The sequence below is a fragment of the Magallana gigas genome, chromosome 10 (assembly GCF_963853765.1).
Source record: "Magallana gigas chromosome 10, xbMagGiga1.1, whole genome shotgun sequence".
NCBI classification, from domain to species: domain Eukaryota; kingdom Metazoa; phylum Mollusca; class Bivalvia; order Ostreida; family Ostreidae; genus Magallana; species Magallana gigas.
The window spans coordinates 19,583,338-19,598,083 of NC_088862.1; positions in this window are offsets into that span (position 1 = coordinate 19,583,338).

A 14,746-nucleotide genomic window follows, 5' to 3' on the forward strand; every position below is an offset into this window, starting at 1 on the left:
GGCTCCGTCCCCTTCGGCCCCCATCAATCTATACTACTATATTAAAATACTAGACTTGAATTTTTGGCCTTTAATACCGATAAATCGGAAGAGTACTGTCTTTTGTTTTATATATTTTAAACAGCAATGACACTTGAAGATTACAAAATTGTTTTTATTTTTTTCTCAATCAGGCTTCGCTATTAATAATCAACAAATTTTCCCCCAAAAATTCCGGAAATCATCTGGATTTTTTTTTAATCTTACAATTACATGCGCATTACATTCACGCTAAATCACGGGAGGTTCTTTAGTTCATATTTCCACAATATCAAATTTGCATGTATAAACTCAGAAACGATAATACAAATACGTGTAAATTTTCATTGAAAATTTGCTTAATACCGTCTGTTCATCAAAGAAAATGCGGGAGAAAACCCGTACACAGTGCATTAACTATGAAAAATCCCTAGATTTCCAAATGTCAACATGGTATGTAAATTTGAGGCGAGTAAAACCGTTGTTGAATAAGTGTTGAATTCTTCAATAATATGAATCAAATTTTTTTTAGATGAAAGGTATTTACAGCCTCAAAATGGATTGGTATGAATGATTTGACTGTTATTTTCAATGCAACTTCATTAATTTTCTCCAAAATCGTTTCGGAGCGATTCTGCAATTTTTTTCTACATAACGGGTATATGGGAGGCATTTTAACTGTGATGAAGGTACAGTTAGTTCAAGCATATCTTTAACAACGTGCACCATAATAGCATAGCATAGTTTTGAAATCTCAAAGCATAGCATTGAAATCTCATAGCATAGCATTGGAATCTCATACCATATCATAGAATCTCATTCGTCATAGCATAGCATAGCATACAATATTATTTTAACTCGATTCTAAATGTTTTTATTTGAAAATCTAAATGTTTATATTCCAGATTTGTGGTACACTTTGGCTAATTATTTTACTTTGAAATGTGCTGAACTCTTCTGTGTATGGAGGCGTTTTTGTTCAAATCTCATAGCATAGCATACCATATCATTAAGCCCTTCATTTCAATTTCTCATAGGATAGCAAACAAATCTCATAGCATAGCATACAAATCTCATAGCTTATTATTAAAATCGCATACCATAGCATAGCATACAATTGTAAAAGATATGCATGAAATGACTGTATGTCCCGAGACACATATTGTTCTAACTATAAGCAGAGTGTTGTAAAATAAATAGCATTATTGCAGGCTTAAAGCTTGGTTAATACGTAAATGTCAACAATACGGTGTGTCGATGTACTATTTCGTATATATCTAATATCATATGCAATGTCAACCCGTGCACGCACGGGTCAAAGTTTAGTAAAAATAATAGAAAATGTTTCTAATATTTCTGCAAGGCAGAGGGTATTAATATGATTAGCGCAGTTCTTAAATCTATAAACTTTTAGAAATTATAAATAATTTTATTACCTTAACTTATAATCACGAGAAGAAATATCCCAAAAGATTTAAAATTTGAAGCCTTCATTTTGTCCCGTGCAAAATCTGTAGAATCCAGAAGCTTTCGTCCCCTGGGGGCATCAAAGGCAGCCCCAGACCCCCTGCCTAAAACTAAAACTAGGGGGGGGGGGGGGGCTCTAACTTCAAATCATAGATCCGCCCCTGGTTCTTATCGGACTTAGTAGACAAAGGTTGACAATAATTATTGCGGAATATGGAACATAGTAATTTTATTGCCTGATTGAATTACGATTGGATAAAAGTCATACTATAGCATTGAATCATGATTTTTTGAAGTATACAGTCTCATAACTGCAGTGGTTGTGTGCATACAAATTGATATTGATGTATCTATTTCGTAAATATCCAATATCATATGCAATGTCAACCCGTGCACGCACGGGTCAAAGTCTAGTAAAAATAAGAGGAAATGTTTCTAATATTTCTGCAAGGCAGAATTTGTATGCACACATCGCTGCAGTTATGAGACTGTATACTTCAGAAAATCATGATTTAATGCATATATTTACCTTTTTTTTTACTTCTTGCCTTGTCTACAAATATCATTTATATCTTACAATTCCTATTTTATCGTAAGGGTAGGTTCATATTTTAATGCAAGGGCCACAGTCACAGCCACCAGCGTGAACTTTTATTTACGCTTGTGACATTGCAGTTTACAGCGTTCAACGTTTGTGACGTCACAATAAAACTCGTCATTTTAACCTTTGAGTACCCTCTGTGTATTATGTTATATTTACATTCTACTGTGTTTTTCCATTAAATTCTGTGATCTTCAAATGCCTCTAAATGCAACAAGTAGTCAAAGGTCAAATTGAAGAGTTTTATTATGACGTCACAAACGTTGAACGCTGTAAACTGCAACGTCACAAGCGAAAATCAAAGTTCACGCTTGTGGCTGTTACTGTGGCTCTTCCATTAATGTTAACTTACCCTTAGGATAAGATATGAATTTTAAGGTATGAATCACATTTGCAGACAAGGCAAGAAGTTAAAAAATGTAAATATAAGCATTGAATCATGATGTTTTGAAGTATACACTCTCATAACTGCAGCGGTGTGTGCATACAAATTTTCATAACGCGCTAACGCGCGTTACTCAATTTGTATGCACACACCGCTGCAGTTATGAGAGTGTATACTTCAAAAAATCATGATTCAATGCTATAATATTTACATTCTACTGTGTTTTTCCATTAAATTCCGTGATGTTTAAATGCCTCTAAATGCAACAAGTAGTCAAAGGTCAAATTGACGAGTTTTGTTATGACGTCACAAACGTTGAACGCTGTAAACTGCAACGTCACAAGCGAAAATCAAAGTTCACGCTTGTGGCTGTTACTGTGGCTCTTCCATTAATGTTAACTTACCCTTAGGATAAGATCGGAATTTTAAGGTATAATTCACATTTGCAGACAAGGCAAGAAGTTAAAAAATGTAAATATAAGCATTAAATCATGATTTTTTGAAGTATACACTCTCATAACTGCCGCGGTGTGTGCATACAAATTTTCATAACGCGCTAACGCGCGTTACTCAATTTGTATGCACACACCGCGGCAGTTATGAGAGTGTATACTTCAAAAAATCATGATTCAATGCTATAATATCAGTAGCTGCCGTAGCTTTCAACACACTTTACAAGCAAAAAATATGTGGAATGTAAATATACAATTATTACTGTTTTTGAGGTCAATACGATGATTTAGCTACCCGAGCCAGAGGCGAGGTGAATATAGTACTTCGATTGTAGCTAAATCATCGTATTGATCGAAAAAAAAATTATTTTATTATATGATTCAGCAACGAATTGATACAGACATACTAATTGTTATCAAGCAACGTTTCAGTTTCAAGCCATAGCCGAACAAATTGAGAAATGCGACGTTTCATCGGACAATCTATTTTTAGTCCAATATAATGTAGAGAAAATCAAATGCTATATTGACCTCCAAGGTCACGTGCAGGTGAATATAACGTTCGGTGGGTTTTTTTTCGAGATAGTTGGATATGAGCCAATCAGAGAGCTAGAAATTTATCATTCATAAGATAAAAAAGTTTGAATGCCGTATTTTAGCATGTTTTTTTTTCAATTAAAAGATTGCTCCATTAGAGCCTTCTACAATTGTTTTAATACATGTATAATTTTAGCTTGAAATTGACAATTTTGTAAAAGCAGATAGTACATGTCTTGTACATATAAGCATTCAATGCTTATATTCATATTGATGTTAATTTGTATGAAATATTTGTGCATTGTCGCTTTAAAGCCATTATATACGCTCTTGGTCATGGATATGAAACATAATCGAAACAGCCATATTAACATGGTATTGAGTTCGTTTCCGCAACTAAAATAGGAACTAATGTAGTGCAAAAAACATTGTGAAGAAAAATCTTATTCATAAACGAATAGATATGATTTAGTTTGAACGTTTCATTTAATCTTACAATAATAAATATATTCAAAACGTTAGGAGTTAGGATTAGGAACAAAGTTAGGATTTGATAAAAAAAAATAAATAAAAGCAAATTGGCAAAATAATTACATGTATTTATTACTGAAATGACATCTGATTTATTTGATTACATAAACAAAGAAAATAAATTATGATCAAATTCTAAAATTGAAATGTTTTTGGTGGGAGTGGGTCGTTGTCGTTTTTGTTGTTGTTTTTCCTCATGTGATGACGTCAACAGAGATAGATGTGCATGAGTTTAGAAAATTTACATTCATGGGATAATTCGTAAATTACATGTAGTTAAATTTCTGTTCGTTTGGTGTCGTTTCTATTTATTTAATTTTCTTTTTTTTTCTTTTTTCGGGGGGTGGGGGAGGGTCAATGGAGTACTTTTCAAAGTGTATATGAAAATTATAACACCACATTGCTTTTTATTCGACAAAAAATTGTAGAATAAGAGGGTTGTTTATTTCCTATTCAGAAATCAGAACTATATTTTTCTCTTTTCATTTTATTTACCAGTATTGAAAGATAAATTTGAAGAATCTGTAAACATAATTTGAGACGAATGCAACTGTGAGGCTATATGTTACCTCAGAGAGAGAGAGAGAGAGAGAGAGAGAGAGAGAGAGAGAGAGAGAGAGAGAGAGAGAGATTAAACTGCTGAGGTGTACTTCAGTACAAGTATCTTATGGCACCATGATGTGCATGTTTAGATATCTTCAGTTTGAATTACTGTGAAGTAAAATCAAGAAGAACGTCTTTAACTTAATTCCTACGGGCAGCGGAATATCAGCGGTGACCGTTTGATGCCGACGATATTTTGGAAATGAACTTTGCGCAAAATTGAATTCGGGAATTCTATGTTGAGCTGTGTGAGCACTTACTATATCAAATAAGCATAATTTGAACAGGTGTCGAACGAACTTGTTGTACTGATTTTAGGACATTTTACGTTGTTTTTCAGTTTCATAATTCGCAACATGCGAATAATTTTTACATTAAAATACAACATGAATACTCATTTGTAATGCGAGCTTGAAAGAATCCGACAGACATGCAGTAAATATTTGCAATGCAAATGTCAATGAGAAATACTTTAAAAACTTTAAAGATTTTCCTGATGACATGTCTGTTGTTAATTATTTGTTTATTCCATTGTTTATGTTATGGGGTACGTGTCAGGTACGAAGAATTATGTTATCTTTTACTTTCAGTCAAGGTGGATCGCAATGTTACTCCCAAATTTCATCAAAATTGCATAATTTAATGGAATATGCAAATTAGTTTTCTAGAATTTCAAAAGGCGTTGAGCCGCACACGTTGATCCTCACTTATCCTTAGATCAGACACATCGACTAATTTGTCTGTCTATAGTTCATGTGGCTCGGCCCGCCCCAACATCAAAATCTTATATATGTTACAAATTTATAGTGAAACAATTTCTGTAGTTGCAGAAAAGGTATTAGTGTAGCGAGCATTCATTTTCAAAATATATTAAACAACTGTTGAACTTTTTACCATTAATTGGGCTAGATCTCCGGTTTCATTTCTTTCTAGCCATACTCACGGTGAGAAAATTTGTCGGTAAGTTTTCATTTTAAACTTCCAATGGAGAAAATCGTACAGTAGAGCTAAATTTCCGTGGGAGAACTGCGTAGATTTTTCCGTAGACCAAATCTTGATCGGAGAGACCCATGGGTCTTCAGAAAACATCAACGCGTGTAGCTACATGCAAACTGTCTTTGACAACCTCTTGACTTTAATTGGATTGCTTAATCCTATCCATGACCTGGAGGACGCATGAGGCCGTGCAACAAAAGACGCCACTTACGACGGTCGCTGGCAACAACCTGCGCCTCCCTCCAACTGTGCCGCCCCAGGTCTTTCCTCTTTCTCCACGGTGTGCCTCTGGGTGCTCTTTGGCCGTTCTCTCCTTCTCTTTCCCTCAGGAGCCTAAGTCAGCGCTGTTCTGATGTTTGAACTGTTGTCCTTTCAGACAACAGGGCCTAACCAATTCCAACACCTCCCTTGAATTGTTCTTGGTAGTGGCATCGTTGCTGTACTTTCATATAGTTGTTGATTTGATATCCTGCCTGGCCAGCATATCTTCAAAATTCTCCGAAGACATTTCCGATGGAACGCATCAAGCTTCTCTTTATCTAAACTTCCCATGTGAGTTAATGTTTTGATATGGATGGTATTTGCGTTTCTTTCGGGCCATTGAAGTCTTTCTACTTATTTCTCATATCCACCATACTCTCGGGTTCCCAATGAAGGTAGATTTTGTCTTGTACAGTGCGCTTTCGTTTGGGTTTTTAGACGGTGGCTATAAATAGCCACGGTCTATTGCTATCGTCCTGACCGGAAGAGTATTTCTCACGGGGACCCTAGCGTATAAGGAACGATAACTCTGTTAGGTATGCAGTCAATCGGAACATCGCTCGGCCTTTTCCGTCAAGTCGAGAAAAAAGAGTTTTTTCTCGACTTGACGGAAAAGGCCGAGCGATGTTCCGATTGGGTATGCAGTGTTACAGGCAATGCTTTACCTATGTGTCGATTTTAGTTTGAGAACTATAATTACACCTTATCAGATATCTTAAGCATTATAACTGCTAATTATTTTGTAAATACATCTAAATAATGTATGAAATTGTGTTTTTTTTAATGAGCCGCGGGTTTTTGAGGACAATAATTATCGTGCATGTAATATGCCACATCCAAACGACGCCACCGTCTAACAGTACTTTCAGTACTTTATTTTTAATGGAAAGATGTAATTAGCCTCAAGTCCAATCTCCACTTTATGTCTGGAGGCCAACATAGTAGTTGATAACGGTTCTTCCACTCCCACTTTGTGAACAGAGTTTTCTCTCTTAGATGAGTTCCTGACTAAGGTTGTCGAGCCTAATCTTTCCGTACGCCCTTGTGAAGTAAGCCTGGGGCTGTATGATGCCCAGTGCAATATCTGTCTGCTTTCACGTGGAGGCATCACTTGTTGTGGAGAGGCTTTGTACTGGCAATGGAAGACTTATAGCTTCCCCTTTTGCTGCTACCCAGAAGTGGGGATTGAACGCGAGAAGTGACAAACACAAAGAAATAAGTTGAACTAAAAGCATCACAACATTTAGCTTGGCTATACGAAGAGTCTTGAAATACATATCAAAAGTTCTCTTGCGTTATGACAATATTTATTTCATAGCATCGCTCTTGTTGGTGTAAAAGTATTTGCATATGCCGATTTATAAAACCATTTTGGACGGATCGTAAACTAGTGTCTCTGCATGACTATTATAGAGTCTTTTGACATTGGATAACATGAGTATTTTGATCATCAACCTTTTCTTGAATACACTGAATCCATCGATAAAGAAATCATGTAAATTGTTCTGAATATAAGTGACATAATATGTAATTGACAAACAATAAATACACTTTTCCATTTCTGTCATGGTTATGTTTTCTTAACCGATACATGTACGTTGTTCTGTTATATTATCTTTGTAAGAAATATCGCATATTTCACACGATTGTACTCTAGAAACGATTAGGGTTTATTTAGATAAAATCTCCAATTCTAACCAAAACGCTTCTTTTGCTTAATTTTCTTTGACAATTTAGCATAAAGAGTGAAATAGAAAACCAATAAAATATCCAGAAAGATTACCCAGTCTTCGATTCTTGTCCAAGAGGTACTCATTTATACAATAGCATTTGAGATTTGGTCTTACTAGATTTAAGAACTGGAAACATTTTTCATACAAATTCAAGTGAAATCAATGACTTTACATTGTTCTGAAGTAGAGACGTACACTTCAAATATTTAACTTTAACAAGATGTGCTTGTCAATCCTTGCAAGCTTAAGTCCTCAATATTGCAGCATCGAGATAGTAAATCTTGGTTAGACGACGTCTCAATTTGTTCTCTTCTCCCAATTGCACTTCAGACGTGCGTGAACATGAAAAATCTCTGTTTATGTTGGATTTTGTGTTTGAATGTAAATCAAAAAAAAGAGTTCGAATTGCCGTCGGTGTGTTTAATACTTGTGACTGGTGCTCGATATTTTGCTACAACGCGTGCCGCCCAAATCCTTCTTGAAAACCAGACCCTTGACAAGATAAAGATATTTCGCACCTGGATAATCCTTTTATTTTAACAAACTCATTTCTTTTAATCCTATGCTGCTAGGAGTAATCAAATATGTTCTTTCAGGGTGAAGAAATGTATAAAGCGGTGTTTGTATGAAACAATGATTGACTTTTGCCTATGTAAAAAAAACTCTTTTATACAATATGAGAGTTACGTATTTATAAAAAGACATTTTATGAATGAACTAACCTGGGCTGCGTTTTACAAAAGAACGTACGACTTAAGTCAAAATTAATGAATGCTAATTAATCACCAACTAATCAATGATTTATTCTTGTGGCTGGAAAACATAATAATTGAAATACTTGGAAACAAATGGTTTTATGTCAGTTTTGTTCTTTTAAGATAATTCTACCAGACTGTAAATATTTACGACTTTGTCGTAAGTTCTTTTGTAAAATGCAGCCCAGGATATAAAACTCAAAGAAGTAAAAAGACCGGTGTATCAAAGTATAATCTATGCTCTCTTTCTGTAATCCATTTTCTCTCTCTCTCTATCTTGCACTGATATAACTTCATCGTTTCGAAGAAATATTAAACGAAAACATAATGATTCAGTTATATCATTATATTTACATTTACCTCTTTCCTCCTTTTAAATTGCATTGATTGATTTGAGTGATATTCACGCAATATACGCAATGACTAAATATGGTGCGTATGAATACAATTATATCTTTCAGTATTTCTCTCAGAACATTTTTGACTCGCCTTCGACTGCAAACCGGATCACGACCTAATATTATACATCTGTACCTACGCTGAAAACATTTCATTGATTTAAACATTTGTTAACAGTTGAATGAATCCAATTGATTAATTTAAAATCATACCAAAGGTAACCATAAGTTAACAGAATGAAAACTAAAATTGTGTTATTAGAATATAAAGCATTGTGCACTATTTGTCAGCTTACTTCAGCTGTTCTGATCGCTCTTCCGTTAATGGCGATTTGTTCATAAAGACAACATCTTTAAAAAAAATAATAATTCGATGCTTTAGTATTTACTCCTAATGCAATTGGTATTTGTTCGTCATCGTCCGTTTGTCGTCACGCGTTGTCCGTTAAAAATTTACGTTTTAAACTTTTTGTTGAAAAATACAAGGCTAATTATTACCATTTTTGGTTGGAAGCATCTCTGAGAATAGAGAAATATAAATTTGGAAACTTATGACTATACTAAGCAAAAAAGGACCAATGTGTTTAATCTCAGAAGTCAACTTTTTTTTTAATCCAATATATATATGAGCAAAACTGCATTGCTATGATGTCCAAAGAGCCTTTAACCAAAATTGTGAAATTCATTGTCCCTGGGTTAGTGGTTCAAGATCGGGCCAATATGGACATATGGTGAAAATGTCTTAAATATAAGAACATCTTACACTCTTTCAACAAATACTTTTGAGAACAAAAGTAAATACATGATTGTGATGTCCATGAATCCTTCTTATACCTATATTGTGAAATGCTTGGTCCCTGGATCAGGGTCAGGCCATAGGGTGCATCTAATATGATCATATAGTGAAATGTCTTCTTTTTTCTATCCACAGCAGGGGAAGATGAACTAAGTGCATAAATATGATGTTAATGTAGCCCCAAGAAAATATTGAACTCCATGGCCCCGGTGTCGGAGTTCAGGCTGTAGAGAAGGTTAATATTGCCATAATAGTAAAACGTATTTAATCTTAGAAAATCTTCTTCCCTTCGTCCTTAGCAGGGGGGCGATTAATTTCTTGGTTATAATATTGAGGACCCTTTAGTAGGGCCAATATGGCCACATACATGTAGCATAAATGTATTAAATTTTATAATATTTTCTTCTGTGCTCTCAAAGCCGTTGGAAACTAAATGCATTGTTATTATTTACATATTGTACTGGCATACGGCTGTGTCCATATAGCGAACATTAAATTGTTGGAAGTCACTTGGGTCACTCGGGTAACTTATTGCCGCCATATCTTTGGAAGTCTACTTTAATTTACTGTGCATTTTATGTATAGAAATAAACTGTATGCATGATATTATTATAGGTCTTCAACTCTCTTTTTTACCAAAAGTTTAAAAGTTTTGGGACCTGGAGCCAGGGTATACTGTAGATTGATGGTTTAAATATCACTATGTTCGCAATTAATCATTTTCCGCAAAATTAATGCTACCGTGAATGCTATCATTAGTTTTCCAAAACGATTCAATGCTAATACTTTGAAAATTGCAGTTTAAAATTAAAATTATCGCAATAGGTACTTTTTGAGAAATCGTGAAATTTTAACACCGTTATAATTAAAACAGCTTAAGGTGAATTACCTAATGTTCCGACACTTGCCCTCCCCCTTTAGGAATAAATGTTTTTCAGACATTAAAATTTAGATTACGGTTTAAACTCCAAAATGAAGCTTAAAATGCAAAAATGAGACCCTTTGACAGGTCAATCTAAGGCCTTTAGTACTCAGATGACTGTCAAGGCTTGTGGACCTCTTGTTATGCATAAAAGACAAGTCATATTAGCAATATTGTATATTAAGTTATATAGATGTGCAAATTCATTCCTCTTCGATCAAAATCTAGCTATCATATCGGAGAGTCAAATATGAAGGTATATCGCTCCTCAACATGGTTGTATCAAAACTTTCTTGAGAGGTTCATGTATATTATTGAAATCTTTCCACAAGCATACTTTAAAATAAAAGGAAAAATTGGTCAGTGTGCAATCTGAGTTCGGGCATTTAAAAAAAAACGACCTTAAGGATGACGTTTACTCAGAATGAAAAAAAATTCCACTGATGATAATGAAAAACCAACTATTGTGTGTTATAGACCTTACATGGTAGTGTCATTCTTCACTTTCAAAAAAGTAGGTCAATGACCTAATTTTTGAGTAAATGGCCATTGAATATTTTTTGAAAATTTAAGAAAAATCCATAAAAATTTTACACTATGATTGAGATTTTCTTAATTGTGAAAATAATACAAATTGCTTAACTCTTTAACAAATGAAATACAGTTTATGAATGGTAGTGACATTAAATAGATACAAAGCATTAAGTTTTCATTCCCAATTTTTATAGATATTCTAGTCCGAATTTCCTCTATCAGTTTTCAAATTACTATCCATTTTTGATTCAATATAACAAAAAACTGAATGATGATAATGCTAAAACATTTATAGTATTAAACCAAGTATATTGACTTTTCTCTGCTGGCATGAAATTTATATGAGGTCAATGATCAAAATTTTGAGATATGGTGTCTTTAATCATTTTTAAGCATTTTTCAATATTTTTGTAGTGTGTCCATGCGCTTATCTAAACGAAAAAGCAAAGTAAAACCAACAGAAAATATGCAAAATTATGTTGACTAACAAATAAATTCTTAACTTTAGTTATTATAGTACTATCAAAGATGTTTCAGTGGAAAACAAAATCTGAAAAATTTAGTCCGAATTTCCTCTGTTTCGCTAAAACACAAACTTTGTCAGAGCCTTATTCCATAATGTAGTAAAACTATCTATTGTTATGTCAATAATAATTCATTTCATAAATACTTTTTGTATTTAAAACAATTTTTACCCATGAAATTGAACCTTTTCACAATTCGGATTTGAGAACTCAAACCCTGAGTAAACAACGTCCTTAATGCATTTTAAATACAGTTTTTTAATCAAAGATTTTTTAAAATTCAGTTTGTCTAGATCTGTTGTCAGTGTTTGATTGACTTTATAAGCATGGGGACCAGTTATGTTACCTTTTAGGAAGAGGGTCTCAAAGATAAAAAGTTAACGTGCTTAAAAAAGTTTATTTCTAGGATACATAAACTGTTAATATATTTCAAAACATTTCTTGATTTTTATCTTCTTCTTTTTTTCAAAAAAAAGTTCCGCAAGAAAATATAGTTCCTGGCAAAACTTAACATCATCTGTTAAGTTGATATCATTTATCAATTTTTGACGAATTTTCTCTGTAAGTGTTGTGTAATTTATGCAATAATTAATTGATCATCTTTATGCACTTAAGAAATAAATACAAACGAATTATTTTTACGATAATGATATTATTATAACATCGGATTTATAATTTAGTTTCAAGGAGGTGAGACTTATTCATAAATTTTAAGAATAAAAAATAAAAACTCTGTTAAAGTATTTTCATTTTCTAAATTAACATAACTAAAATTATTCACTTTTGTTATTAAATATTGTGTCATACAGCTCTCTTTAATGAATTTAAAAGCTATGATAAAACTTGGAAATACATTTCATCTGCTATCAATGTGTATTCAAACTTTTTTATCAAATGGACCGGCGTCTACAGGTAGACGGTGATTTGACGTTTGACATTTCAGTAATTTCACACCTTGATTGATATGCATTTGTTAAACAATTATAAGTGTGTAACCCCCTCAATCAGTTTTATACATTAAACCCACTATCCCAAAAGACCCAAGCTTTGACACTACTCGTATTTGCAACTTTATGTGTTAATAAGCTACCAATGGCTTTTTTTTAAAAATTCTTAAAAATTGTTTGAAATTATTTATAAAAGATCAAATATATGGTTGAACGCTTGACCGCATTTTCGACATCGTAGGCTTGGAAGATTAGATGAGAGGAAGGGTGTTGAGGTAGGTGGTCTTTACCCGGTATATGATACAATTGATATGTGATCATCTTACCTGTTCACGCGATGTGATAAACATCAAATAATTTATTCCAGGAGATGCGCTTTAGCGTCCATCTAGGTGGATAACAAACATTTCAAGAACAAAACTGCATAACAACTGCAATAATTATCTACACAAAAGTACCATTTTTTCGTATAAACTAATATTGAAGAAAACGAAGTCTTTTAATATGGATTAAAACAGTACAAGCATTTGCATCGGAAGAACAAATTGCCCATAACATACAAGAGACCAATGCAACCCTGTTAAGGATGGCAATTTAATTATGAAATGGTTGAGCAAAATAAACTTATAGAAAAAAATTATTTTGCTCAGATAAAAGATTCATAGGGAGATGAAAGAACAATAAATAAATGGTCACAGTTCTAAAATATGATTTGGTCCATTTAATGACTAGACGGTGGAGAACAATTAACCACATTGGTAATGCTTGTATGGTTATTATTATTTATTTTTTTGCAATCTCTTTATGATCATAACTAATATAACCTTTCTAAGATATTAATAATACCCCTCACACACACACACACATTATTTACACACACGTTATTCTTTTTTTAATTTTTGCAATCTCTTTATGATCATAACATACGTATACCCTTTCTAAGATATAATACCACACACACACACACACACACACACGCAAATTAGTTTCGAAAAGGCCAATTATATTTTCTAATCGTTCAAACCACGGTGCCTTTATGGGGTTTTTTTACTGGACAAGAGCGTAGCACATGAAAGCGATCATCAGATTGTAAATCTTAGAACTTACCCGGAAGTTTTAAAGCTCCAGTGTATCATAGCAAATACCCGATACAACTCGAGCACTGATATCAGTCCTAACTCCAAAGATTGATAACGTTATTAACCATATCAGATGCCTACAGCAGAACAAGGTTATCTCTCTCTGTTGTAAAGTGACTATTTAGAAAGTATACGGTTTATTTTGAAGATAACAAACGAATGGATTAACATTACTTGAATACGAAGTAGCAATTTTGTTTTAAAGATATCCAACTCAAAGCACGCAGACATGCGATCATCTTTCTGAAGCGTGGCTGTCACGCGCTAGCCCTATCTTTAATCGGTTAATAGCATTACTTTTATTTTGGTATACTTAATACATAACAACAAGACACACAATGAGCAATAACAATGGTTTTGTATGCGGGGGTTAGACTTCGGAACTTGGCTGCAACGAATAAACAACTGGTTTTCATTCTAAAAGCAATTATTGTACTGTCGTTAAAACTTAATCTCATAGGTTTATCTTTCAGTGTTTTAACATCCTGTACATTAATTATATTACAAAACTATATACATAGCCCAAAAAGAGGGAAACAATTTTAAGGATCAGTTCATTGTTATTTTGAAAATTGTCAGCCATTGTTCAATTGAAATGCGTTGTAATAATCGGCATAATATATATGTGAAGATGTTTTGTATCTTTATATTTTCGAATGTAGGGTATAAATTAATTGAAGCCCCATACTATGAAGTGCGTTGTTTACCTATGCTTCATGATGATAATACTTACATTCAATTGATTTGTTTAAATTTTATAATTCATTAATTATTAATCCTTGAACAAAGATAAAAATGAATGCTTTTAGGCCGATTGCTAAAGATTGAAATTCATGTCTATAACTTTAATTTTCCTTGCAAATATATATGTTGCAACCTTTATCATTTATTTCCATTATTGTGAAATCATTTTTTTTTTCAAAAATGATATCTACATGTATTCTGACATTGAAAGTTATGTTTCCGAATTCATATGTAATTCAAACTACTTGGCTTATTTTGAAGAAAAAAGCTGCTTACACAATTGTTTAACATTAAACCAATGTATAGGACATATGAATTGATTTTGCGGTTTTGTTTAAAACGTGCTACACCTTTTGTGAAATAGAATTTAGAAATAAAAAGCCTCTTGTTAATATAAACAGTG